Below are 14,041 nucleotides of genomic sequence, written 5' to 3'. Positions count from 1 at the left end.
CATTGTAATGAGGGCACAGTGCATCTTTGAAAGTCTCGTAAAGAGACTATTGACCAATACAGTTCTTTAAGGATCTTGCGTGAGGGAAAAATATTTTGCGCTGGGTTTTTCCTATGGATCACCAAGGCCCATGGCGATGTAGATGGCCTTGGAGTCTCGGAACCATTTTATTCTGTTAGCTGTGTCCATGTCCCTAACCTCAAGGAGTGCCTGAGCATAGTGGGAGAGTTCTGGGTTGACCCAAATCCTCCGCCAGTATGATATAGGTCTGAATTGCGCTACATCCTCTATCCGCTGACAGCCCAGATCTATATATAGAGGTAAAAGTGGGGTGGATGGAGGTAACCTCACTAAGCCTCTAATAAATTTGTTTTAGGCAATTGCCAGAGCAGAAATGTTACATGACCCCCATAGTTCTGCCCCATACAACACAGATGCTCGAATTTTTGTGTCATAGATTTTAAGCGCCGGAGCTATGGGTTTGGTGGCCGAGGAGCGCAATTCCCTTAAGAGCACTCCCACCAGCTGGGCGTGTCTGGTTACCAGTTGGTTAATATGAGGTTTCCATTCAAGCCTTGAGCCTAGTGTAATGCCTAGATATGTGAATGATTGGGTTTGCTCAAGTGGCTCCCCATTCATTATTGCTCTTCCTGTCACATACTTATGCCTATGCATTACCATAAATTTGGTTATAGATACATTAATAACAAGGCCATAGTCATTACAGAAGGTCTCAAAATGCCCAATTGCTCTTTGAAGGCCTTGCTGGGTCTTGGAAATCCAAAGGCTATCATCTGCAAACATCAACAGAGGTATCGACACACCACTAAGCTTAGGAGCATCAGTTGGAAAGTCCTTGTAGTAGTCGATAACCCTGTTGATGTACAAAGAAAACAGTGTTGAAGCCAAGACACATCCTTGTCTTACGCCTTTCAGAATTGGGAACCTATCTGTTACCTGTCCTTGTTGACCCCACCGAACCTGGGCATAATTATTATCATGAAGTTTAACTAAAAACGCAAGTAGTTCAGGTGGCATGCCTTGTTCCTGGAAGACTTGCCACATTTTCATCAGGGGCACTAAATCAAAGGCCGATTTTAGGTCGACGAATGTAGCGTATAAGGTGCCCCCTCCAAGAACTACCCACCTCCAATAAATAGTGACAAGTCTAAAAACCTGGTCCACCGTGCTTGTATGTGCACAGAACCCAGCTTGTAGAGGTGACAAGGCTTCAACATCATGAATCCAGCTTTGAATTCTCAATAGAACTAATCTGGCCACCACCTTTTTAATACAGTCTATTAGGCTAATTGGTCTGTAGTTAGCGGGGTCAGAGCGGTCACCTTTCTTAAATATAGGAATTATCTCCGCTCCCTTCCAGGTATCTGGAATTAGGGAGCCTTTGGCAATAGCGTGCATTATATACTTTGCCCATACATCCATCCCGTGACTGAAAAGGTCCGCTGATATGGTATCCCGACCTGGTGGTCTGCCTTTCAGGACAGTTCTTAGGACATACTCTACCTCCTTTTGACTAAATTGTAAGGGGGTTTGGGAAGTATTGGCAGGGGCGATTGTAGGGGATATCCCAATATCCAAGATCTGGCAAGCAAACTGCTACTTAAAGTGCTTCACCCATGTTTCAGGAGAAACATTATTTTCTGGTTGAGCTCTGGGGCAACCCTTACCCTATTTTACCAGGTCCCAAAAACCTACCATGTTTCTAGATCTGCTGGCATCATATAGTTCCTGCCAATATTTTTCGTCCCAAGATGTTTTCGCTTCCCGCTGAGCATTCTTATACTTGTGCCTTGCATCTTGGATTACATCCCTATTTTTCGATTTTACTGCTTCAGCGAGTATTTTATAGGTGACCCTACAGCTCTTATCATACCAGGACGCTGGTTTTTGATTTTTAGTGTTGTGTTTGGGTCCAGTCACCTCCTTAATGAACATTTTTTTAAGATTATTGAAAAGTGTTAAATGAATAGGAGCAGCCTTGGACAGAGAGGCTTGGTTTAATAAGCATTGCTGAAGCTCCATGGATGCCCTTTCGGCTAGTTCCCCCATAGCTAAAATGTGTTCCTGTTTCAATAGACATTCAGACCATTTCACCTTCAGTTGATCATTTGTTTGAAATAGGTCAGTGGTTATTAGTTTGGGATCTGCCTGCGATGCACCATTTAGGTCCAAAGTTAAATTTAGGGGATTATGGTCACTCTCTGCTCTTTTCATGACAGACATAGCATGAATAGATTCCCAAAACTCTAAGTTAACCAGTATGTAGTCTATTCTACTGGTACGCACCCCATTATCAAATGTTGGAGCTCCTTCTTTGTCTGCGCTGGTCCTACCATTAACTGCACACAATCCCTGTTCTAGGCATAAAGCTTTGAGCTGGAGTGCGGCCTGAGTCCAGCGCTTTATCGGGGAGATAGTTAGTTGCGGGATGCCCCATGCACCTTCCTTCTTTGCTAGGTTAAAATAATTTTGATCCAGGGGCTCGAAACAACAATTAAAATCTCCCGCTATTAGCAAGTGTCCAAATGGGATCCCAGCTTAAAGACTACCTCTGACTGTTTGCCACCCGGTTTTCCCCTCGCGTAAACATTAATGATGTACAGGTCTCTGGCATTTGGACATTCTAACCTTATAATGAGAATGTCATTACAACCAGAATCTATCTGGGTAACCGTGTAACTATCATCCTGCTTGACCCAAGTAGTTAAGCCCCCCATTGGTCTGCCTCTTGTGGTTCGGATTGCAGGAACAAAAAAATTCAAGTAACCCTGCCTAAACTGAGGGTTCACCTGCCAGGTTTCCTGGAATAAAATGACCGTATAGAGGTCAACAAATGGTAGCCAGTCTAGAGACGATAATTTGCTCTTTATACCTGCTATATTTCAGGAAACTATTAAGTGAGCTGACAAATTATTTAACAGACACTTGGTAACCTGCAAATGAGTGGGAGTGGAGGTATTAACAAGCGGGTTACTGATCCTTGTTTGGGCGATGGATACACCACACTGATCAATACATCTTGGGTCAAGCCTATAATCCCTCGCTAATTCTAAAACCTGGATTGCAGGATGTTGATCCCTTAACGCGAGGGGTCTCATACCATCTCCCTTGACTCCATCTCCTTCACCTGGGCTGGACTCTGATATGACTGCCTGGGTTATAGGATGAGGCTCACTAGTTAGTCTCTTAGCAAGTCAGTCTACCCCCTCTAATCCTGACAACAGTGAAAAGGGATTGGACGTTGGGATATTGAAACCTTTGCCGGCTAGATGTCTTGTGTGTAAATTCCAGGGTCTTTGAAGTTTGGCCACCAGGGATGCAGGGTAGAAGTAGCTAAGATCATACGTTGATATCCCCCCCCCCCACTTTCCAGAAACAAATCCCTCATATGTGCAATGACCCTACGGTCCCTGAAATTTATTATAATGACATCTCCTTTTTTGTCCTTGGGTCTCTGTCCAACCCAGCCCAGTCGTCTTACATGGAGTAATTCGCCATCTAGGTTGGGTGGTAGGGGCCGGTTATTATGGAGCGAATAAATCACCTTATTTTTGAGTTCTGGGTAACTTTCCTTCTTCCCCACTGTCAATTCAGGATCCCCAGTGAGGACTATAACATATGGTGCTGCTTCTGGTGGAAGGTCTATATGTTGTTAGGCACCCTATGTGGATTTGTTGGAAAGGTATTCCCTGGCTGCTTGTATGGGTTTGGGAACTGGTAAACCTACTGAGCCTCCCTCTTGTCCCTCTTTATCTCTTATGGGTGCATTGCCCGCTTCCATGGGGACCCATTTGTTCATTTGTGAACTACTGGTGATTCCATCTTTGGCAACTTGTGATGTAGTCATTTTATCTTCTATCAGTTGCCCTTGTGGAATCGGATTTGGAATAGGAGTGGCTGGAACATTAAGCTGGTTAGTATTAGTTGTAATTACTTCTTTAAGGGACTCCAATTGGTCACTGATCCGTTTCACTCTCTCTACTAACGGAAGCAAGAGGGACTTCAATAGGTGTTCCATGGCTCCCATTAATTCTGGATGAGAATTAGAGGGTGTGGCTGGGCAGTGAGGCAGGATTTCCCTACCTTCATTATTTAAATTTAAGGCCTTTGTAACGCCTGGGGTAGTGTTAGTAGTTTTCGCACGCCTACCCACTAAACAGGTCCCCCTATGCTTCCTTTTGTTTCCCTGTCCTGGCTTTAATGAATTATCTACCTTCATAGGCGAGGCGGGTTTAGGTTGGCTTGCCCCGTCAGTGATAGTTATTATTGGGGGTTCAGTATGAGAAAGGTCAGTTTCGTACTCCTTACTAGAATCGGTGGGTACGTACTTATCTTGTAGTTGCAATGGAATACCAAACTCGCTATCTACGACCCTTTCCATTCCCATGGAATCGGGGGTAGTGGCATGTTTGATAAAACCCAGAGAGGAACGTTTGTTTTGTAGTAGTTCTGAAGACAACCGTCTCTCGGTTAAGGCTATTTCTCTTTCCAATACATTTGCTGCCCTTGTGATAACCTGGTTGAGAGTCCCTTGGACAGACGCACCCACCAAGGATTTCCTACCAATACTTGGGCGACGATTCATTTCCCTTGTAGGTAGCTAGTCAAGATATGATCTATAATAGTGACAAAAGACTAGTAGTTTTTCAATCAATGGGTTCTCAATGCAAGTCCGTAAACAAATGTCAATGCGAGAGTTCTTACATGTACAGAGCCGATGATCCGAAATCCGATGTCAGTGGGGCCCTGCCCGCCCTGCATCCTCCTGCCCCGGACTGCCACAGATGGCCCGCCCTCTGCCCGGGCTCAGCCCGGTGCGTTCCGCGCGCGTTCCCGCAACACAGGGGCTGTGCATGGTTTTTGAGCGCCCCTGGGCGCGGGAATTCTTGTGGGCAGCTTCCGCTGCTAGGGATGGTGGTGAGTGTAGTCCCTCGGCGGTCGCAGTAATGGTGGCGGCTGCGGTGGCAGGAAGGCTACAGTCGGTAGTCACAGGGAGACCAGATCGTAAGCCCGCAGGTACGGAAATCCAAAAGTAATGCCCCAAAAGTTTACAGCACCCGCTCCACCTGGGCTGTGCGTGGTTTTTGAGCTCCGCCGGGCGCTGGAATTCCGGTGGGCGGCTCCCGCCGCTAGGGATGGTGGTGAGTGTAGTCCCTCGGCGGCCGCAGTAATGGTTGCGGCTCTGGCGGCACGAAGGCTACAGGCGGTAGTCACAGGGAGACCAGATCGTTAGCCCGCAGGAAGGGAAATCCAAAAGTAATGCCCCAAAAGTTTACAGCACCCGCTCCACCTGGGCTGTGCGTGGTTTTTGAGCTCCGCTGGGCACGAGAATTCTGGTGGGCAGCTCCCGCCGCTAGGGATGGTGGTGAGTGTAGTCCCTCGGCGGCCGCAGTAATGGTGGCGGCTGCGGCGGCAGGAAGGCTACAGGGGGTAGTCACAGGGAGACCAGATCGTCAGCCCGCAGGTAGGGAAATCCAAAAGTAATGCCCCAAAAGTTTACATCACCTGAGTGCAGAGAGAGGGTGAGATTGTTGAAGCACAGACTCAGATAGTGCAAGCAAACACAGACATGGTACACACTGAGGATAGAAGATGGAGGGCTGTAGGCAGAGGGACAGATAGTGCCAGCAGATACAGACATGGTACACATAGAGGATAGGTGGTGTAGGACTGCAGGCAGAGGGACAGTTGGTGCAGTCACAGAAAGGTTGATGCAGAGAGAGGGTGAGATGGTTCAAGCAGAGACTCAGATAGTGCAAGCAGACACAAACATGGTACACACAGAGGGTAGATGGTGTAGGACTACAGGCAGAGGGACAGATGGTGCAGTCACAGAAAAGATGGTGCAGAGAGAGGGTGAGATGGTTCAAGCAGAGACTCAGATAGTGCAAGCAGACACAGACATGGTACACACTGACGATAGAAGATGGATGGCTGTATGCAGAGAGACAGATAGTGCAAGCAGATACAGACATGTTACACACAGAGGATAGGTTGTGTAGGGCTGCAGGCATAGGTACAGATGGTTTAGTCGCAGAAAAGATGGTGCAGAGAGACGGTGGGATGGTTCAAGCAGAGACTCCGATAGTGCAAGCAGACTGGCGATAGAAGATGGAGGCCTGTAGGCAGAGGGACAGATAGTGCAAGCAGATACAGACATGGTACACATAGAGGATAGGTGGTGTAGGACTGCAGGCAGAGGGACAGTTGGTGCAGTCACAGAAAGGTTGATGCAGAGAGAGGGTGAGATGGTTCAAGCAGAGACTCAGATAGTGCAAGCAGACACAAACATGGTACACACAGAGGGTAGATGGTGTAGGGCTACAAGCAGAGGGACAAATGGTGCAGTCACATAAAAGATGGTGCAGAGAGAGGGTGAGATGGTTCAAGCAGAGACTCAGATAGTGCAAGCAGACACAGACATGGTACACACAGAGGATAGATGGAGGAGGGTTGTAGGCAGAAGTACAGATAGTGCAAGCAGACACAGACATGGTACACACAGAGCGTTGATGGTGTAGGGCTTCAGGCAGAGGTACAGATGGTGCAGTCACAGAAAAGATGAAGCAGAGAGAGGGTGAGATGGTTCAAGCAGAGATTCAGATGAATGAGAATGAGCACTACAATGAAAGGGAGTCTTACTGGGAAGAATCTTATAGGATTTACAACACTGCAGTTGTGTTGCAAGAGGTTTGAATATTTTTCTAGGAATGGAGTTTCAGGGTTTATCACAATAAAATTGAACTTAAACCAGTGTACTGAGTTAAGGTAGGACTGAGAATGTACAACTCAAATTCACTGAAATGATTACTACATGCTACAGACACAGTTGCTTTAGCATTTTAACAACACACCCAGAATCTAAATTGCACAGCATAAACACAATTTGAAAATTAAGAGGCCTGAAACACATACTACATAGGACTTTCTAAAACTACATCACCTAAACCATTACGCACTTCATGATGTAGGTGATTTACCACACAGAAGGAGACAAAGTACAAACAGACACAAAATGAAGCACACAGAGGGTGCAAGACTACAGGCAGAGAAGGAAAAGATTTAACATGTAAGCGCTGTCTAACACACACCAGCAGCCATATCATGATAGGCCTCTACAGATGCACATGAAATGGTGTAGGCAATAGAAGAGGGTTGGTGCAGACAGAAAATGAGATACTGCAGGCAGAGAGTAAACTGGTACAATCACAGGATAAATGATGCAGGCCTACAGGCAGAGGAAGAGATGGTGCAGTCAGAGAAAAGGTGGTGCAGAGAGAGGGTGAGATGGTTCAAGCAGAGATACAGATAGTGCAAGCAGACACAGACATTGTACACACAGAGCGTTGATGGTGTAGGGCTTCAGGCAGAGGGACAGATGGTGCAGTCACAGAAAAGATGGTGCAGAGAGAGGGTGAGATGGTTCCAGCAGAGACTCAGATGAATGAGAATGAGTACTACAATGAAAGGGAGTCTTACTGGAAATAATCTTATAGGATTTACAACACTACAGTTGTGTCGCAAGAGGTTTGAATATTTTTCTAGGAATGGAGTTTCAGGGTTTACCACAATAAATTGAACTTTATCCACTGTACTGAGGTAAGGTGGGACTGAGAATGGACAAATCAAACTCACTGAAATGATTACTACATGCTACAGACACAGTTGCTTTAGCATTTTAACAACACACCCAACATCTAAATTGCACAGCATGAACACAATTTGGAAATTAAGAGGCCTGAAACACATACTGCATAGGACTTTCTACAACTACATCACCTAAACCATGACTCACTTCATGATGTAGGTGATTTACCACACAGAAGGAGACAAAGTACAAACAGAGACAAAATTAAACACACAGAGGGCGCAGGACTACAGGCAGAGAAGGGAAAGATTTATCATGTAAGCGCTGTCTAACACACACCAGCAGCCATATCATAATAGGCCTCTACAGATGCACATGAAACGGTGTAGGCAATAGAAGAGGGTTGGTGCAGACAGAAAATGAGATACTGCAGGCAGAGAGTAAACTGGTACAATTAGAGGATAAATGATGCAGGACTACAGGCAGAGGAAGAGATGGTGCAGTCAGAGAAAAGGTGGTTCAAGCAGAGACACAGATAGTGCAAGCAGACACAGACATGGTACACACAGAGGATAAAATGGTACAACAGAGAAGAAATACTGGAAACAGTGAGAGAAATGTTACAAGCAGAGGATAATTGGAGCATACACAGGGAGAGTTAGTAAAGACAGAGATGAAATGATACACACAGAGGGTGCGAGATTACAGACTAAGCAGGAAAAGATTTAACATGTAAGCGCTGTCTAATACACACCAGCAGCCATATCATAATAGTTCTCTGCAGATACACATAAGAGGATGCAGGCAGTGGGAGAGGGTTGGTACAGACAGAAAATGAGATAAGCAGAGAGAGGTAGACTGTAAGGAGAGACAGGGGAGGTTATACAAAAAGGTGCAAATATAATTCTTTATTTTACACAGACACTCAGTGTGATCCTGGACAAAAAGTGTAAAACCATACATTTTACCAAAACCCATTTACCACACAAAAAGTTTAAGAGACAGAACACAGCCTATCAATTTCAAAACTACAATACAGTGCAGAAACCTGAGTCATTTTCAAAATACATTTCCAATTTACAGCATTACTTTTTTGCCAGCATTACATCCAACATGAGACACAATATCATAAGAAAGAATACAGTATAAGCAGAGAGAGGTACACTATGAGGACAGACAGAAGAGATTATACAAAAAGGTGCAAATATAATTCTTTAATTTACACAGACACTCAGTGTGATCCTGGACAAAAAGTTTAAAACCAAACTTTTTACTACAACACATTCACCACACGAAAACGTGTAAGAGACAGATGTTGCAGAGAGAGGGTGAGATGGTTCAAGCAGAGACTCAGCTAGTGCAAGCAGACACATACATGGTACACACAGAGGATAGATGGTGGAGGGCTGCAGGCAGAGGGAAAGATGGTGCAGAGAGAGGGTGAGATTGTTGAAACAGAGACTCAGATAGTGCAAGCAGACACAGACATGGTACACACTGAGGATGGAAGATGGAGGGCTGTAGGAATAGGGACAGATACTGCAAGCAGATACAGACATGGTACACGCAGAGGGTAAATGGTGGAGGGCTGCAGGCAGAGGGACAGATGGTGCAGTCACAGAAAAGATGGTGCAGAGAGAGGGTGAGATGGTTGAAGCAGAGACTCAGATAGTGCAAGCAGACACAGACATGTTACACACAGAGGATACAATGGTATAACAGAGAAGAAATACTGGAAACAGTGAGAGTAATGTTACATGCAGAGGCTAATTGGAGCATACACAGGGAGACTTAGTAAAGACAGAGATAGAATGATACACACAGAGGGTGCGAGATTACAGACAGAGCAGGAAAAGATTTAACATGTAAGCGCTGTCTAATACACACCAGCAGCCATATCATAATAGGTCTCTGCAGATACACATAAGAGGATGCATGCAGTGGGAGTGGGTTGGGACAGACAGAAAATTAGATAAGCATAGAGAGGTAGACTGTAAGGAGAGACAATGGAGATTATACAAAAAGGTGCAAATATAAATCTTTATTTTACACAGACACTCAGTATGATCCTGGACAAAAAGTTTAAAACCATACATTTTACAAAACACATTTACCACACAAAAAAGAACACAGCCTATCTTCTATTTCAAAACTACAATACAATGCAGAAACCTGTCATTTTCCAAATACATTTCCAATTTACAGCATTACTTTTTTGCCAGCATTACATCCAAACAGGAGACACAATATCAGATGAAACACATTTACCACATGAAAAAGTGTAAGAGACAGAACACAACCTATCCATTTCAGAACTACAATACAGTGCAGAAACCTGAATCATTTTCAAGATACATTTCCAATTTACAGCATTACTCTTTTCTCAGCATTATATTAAAACATGAGACTCACACTGTGACCTTAGACACATAACAGAAATCCTTTAATTCAGTCAAATGATTACTACGGTGAAAGGGGGGAGAAGGGGGTCTTGCTAGTAGTGTATAAAGAGAGCAAGGGTGAGGGAGAGAGGAAGAGAGAGACAATAAGAGGGAAGGAATAAACAAAAAAAGTAAATCACATGGAGAAAGGGAGATAGAAATTAGGACTAAAGGAAAGGGATAATGACAGCAAGGAAAAATATATGAGAGTAAGGAAAGGAGAATGATAAAAAAAAGCATATTAAGAAAAAGGAAAAAGGAGTAAGTGAAACAGAACAATTTCTAGAAAAAAAAGGAAAAAGAACAGTGGTGGACAGAAAGGAAGACAGTGAGAGAGAATGAAAGACAGGGAAAGTGAGTAAATTCCACATTACAACACATTTTAATTATTAACTTACAGTACACAACATATATCCCCTTACAAATTATGAACTCACCTATAAAAATGCTTTTGAAGATTTAGAACAGTGTCAATCACACACCAGATTTTCATAAGCGGAATCTCTGAAATGTACCTCAGACACTGCAACCACAAATGGCACTGATCCAATCTTATTTTTCTCACATATTCCAGTACATAAACAATGAAATGTCTTCCTACACAAATTCAAAAACAAACTAACATTTTAATTGGTTGTACATTTCAAAACTTCCAAAATCACATAATGTTCAACCACCCCCACTGCTCTCTCTCTGCCTGTTACCATGGTAACTCTCTATAGACCACCTAACTGAACTCAAAAGGTGAAAAGTTCATCTCTCAATGTTGCAAACCAAACTAGCAGGTGTGTTTGACCTCTCAATAAACCAGCTTATCCGGAGCAATGTTCTTTTCAATCACTTTTTCTAAACCAATAGTTTATTCCTTTTAAAAAACAATAGAAAGCACCCTAGTTTTCAATCTTAAATTATCAGAAACCACCAATAATTTCTTGTTTTGCAAGTGCACTGAATCTCAACCACATTTGTTTCTAAACTCATACTTTCAAACTGCCATTTCATTTCCACAGCCCATCTGAGTACACCCAGATCTACCTTCAAGATGCTCAAAGTCTGGATAGTAGGACATAGCTATGTTTTCTGGAGTTAAAGGTATGCAGCAAATAGATGTTTCACAACCTTGATTTACCAAATGTGGATATTATGTGGATTGGCCAGAGAGGATTGAGATGTCACCAATTGATACCATTGGTAAAATCCTTTATGCATCTACCACACCCTGACCTCATAATTGTGCACTGTGGTGGCAATGACCTGGGCACTTTGAGTGGGGTAGGTCTGGAAATGCTTTTAAAGGACACCTTTGGGCAATTAATGTCAATTTTACCAAAAACTGCCTTGGTATATTCTAATGTATGCCAAAGGCAAAAATGGAACTGGTCCAACCAATTTTGTCCACAGATTGAGAAAGCATGTGAATAAGTCTGTTTCTGCTTTCCTCAGAGACTATGGTATGGGTTCTATATATCACAACAACTTGCGTTAGGGGGCGTGGCTAAGCACGCAATGGCGGAGGACGCGCTTGGGTAGAGCTCCGCACTAAGCTCCCCTTCCCCGAGCCGATTCTCTGCCAATTTTCACCGCGGCCGCCGGAAACTGCAGGCGAACGTCCACGGAGCTTGCTTCAGCAGACTGGCCGACTTTCAACTCGGGGCTCCGACGGGCCGGACCCCGACCTGTACTGAGACCCTCCTGCGGGCCTGGAGGCACCCCGGCCGGCGGTGTGGTCACGGGAGACCGAGGCTTGGGCCTAGCGCATAGGCCCTGACGCGCGGGCCGCGCCGCACTGCCGGAGGGCCGCTAACTGACTGTCGCCGCACTGGGAGCGACCAACGAGGGCTCGGTCACTGCCCTGCCCCACCGCATGACGCTAGCACCTGGTCTGGCCGGAGGAGGACGGGAGCCCAGCAGCCCCATAGCGGCCCCCACGAGACTGCTGCCCCGCGGGGGGAGAGGGCCGGCCGGGCTTCCTGCCGGTGTACCTTCAGCGGCCGAGGAGCGGAGACCGACCCCGGTGAGGAGCGGGAGTGATGGGAGGCCCACCCCCGGGACGCCGCGCAGCACCTGACGCCACCCGGTGAGTCCGAGACGCCCAAACGGGCGCAGGAGACCCGGGGCGGAGAGGCCGCCCCCCCGACCTGCTGCTGCGGGCCTGAGCCCCCGGCCCGGCCGGCGCTCTGCTGCTGACCACGGAGCGGACACCTCCCCCCTGCAGCGAGGACACACGGGGAGCGCCTGTGACCGAGCCCGCCTGCGGCCCCCCCCCCGGGGGGCAGTGAGACACACGTGCAGGGGGGAATGGGCCAGGACGGAGTGGCCGACAAGCACACGACACTCGGACTCCCTGGACCCCCACTGTGCCTGGGGCAGCGTGGCGGTGCTGAGCCACGGGAGGGAGAGGACCCACCTGACCCCCCCCCCCGGGCGCGAAGACATCGGCCACAATTGAAGAGGGGACTTCAGACCGACGGCCCCCCGGCCCGGGAGGGGTGTGATCCCGGAGGTGCCACCGGAGTGGCGAAGGCAAGAACTTTGCTGGACGTGCGCCCCGCACATGTCCGGAGGGGTGCGGACCCGCACCGGGAATGGTGGGGCCCCGCCAAAGGGGAAAACGGACAAACTGCTCAACAAAATGGCCGCTGAACAATTGACCATGAGGCTAGACAGTGTGCTGGCGGCTGTAGAGCGAATGGAACAGTCATTTCAGCAGACCAGAACCTCCCTGGAGTCTAAAATAGATGGTGTTGCTGTGGACCTGACCCTCCTGCGGGACGACCACAGGAAGCTGTCCGACCGGACCAAGGACCTGGAGGGCGCGGTGAAGGAGATCGAGCCCAAGGTCACCCAGACGGACAGGCAAGTGCAGGATCTCCTGAATAGAGTGGAGTTCCTGGAAGACAGGGCCGAGAATGCGAAAGGGAGGGCGAGACGCAACAACATCAGGCTCGTAGGCGTCCCGGAAAAATGGGAAGGAAACCACCCCGCACAGCATGTGGAAGACTGGCTACAGACCCTGCTACCGGAGGGCACACTGTCGCCCCACTTTGTCGTGGAACGTGCGCACCGAGTGCCGACAAGGCCCTACACCACCGGCGCCAACCCAAGACCACTGCTCTTCAAGATCCTGAACTACAGGGACCGGGACACAGCGCTGCGGGAAACGAGGCGTATGGGCGAAATACGCATAGACAATGCATCGGTCATGTTTTTCCCAGATTACACCATCCAGGTGCAACGCCAAAGACACGACTTCATGGAAGTTAAGAGGAGGCTGCGCACCGCAGGCCTCAAATACTCCCTGCTCTTCCCCGCAAAGCTGAGAGTGGTGGCGGGGGACAACACCTACTTCTTCGGAACCCCTGGGGAGGTCAGCGAGTGGCTGGATGGAGGCACGGACACGGCACCCAAACACCCTCGAGGAGGCGAGACGAGGTCCAGGCCACGCGGCCCACGGCGCCGCCGCAGAAACAGAACTCAGCAGTCTCAGCGGACGGAGGAAGGATCGCGACACTCTCCCCCGTTGGACCAGATGCTCCAGGAACAACGCGATGCGCTCCGGAAGGTTTCCCAGCTCAGCAATCCGCCTTCACAGGAAACGAACCTCGAGGAAGGCCAACAGGCGGTGCCAAGCGATGAAGACGAGGCCATTTATGGGGTCCCGAACTCACAGATCTCTGTAGACCTGCCAGTCGTCACGCCGCAAACCTCTGACCTGATCCACTAACTTCACAGGAGGAACCTGTGACCTGTTCATCAAGGCGAGGGGGAGGCGGCAAAGGCCTACTGGACGCTGAAGCACAGCTGACACCAGACACGGCTGGGGGCGCACTCTTCTCCCCCCGCCTGCAGATACGACAATGGACATCAGGAACAGTGAGTACTGCCTTAGGGACACTAGTGGCTGGCAGGGGGTGGTGTTGGTGGGGTTACCTCTTGACCTGTGCACATCCTCGACCGCCTCCAGGTGCGGTCCCGGGAGGGAGGGGTGCCT

Source organism: Lissotriton vulgaris, chromosome 3_1, assembly GCF_964263255.1.
Source record: "Lissotriton vulgaris chromosome 3_1, aLisVul1.2, whole genome shotgun sequence".
In the NCBI taxonomy this organism is placed as follows: domain Eukaryota; kingdom Metazoa; phylum Chordata; class Amphibia; order Caudata; family Salamandridae; genus Lissotriton; species Lissotriton vulgaris.
This window is presented reverse-complemented; position numbering follows the sequence as displayed.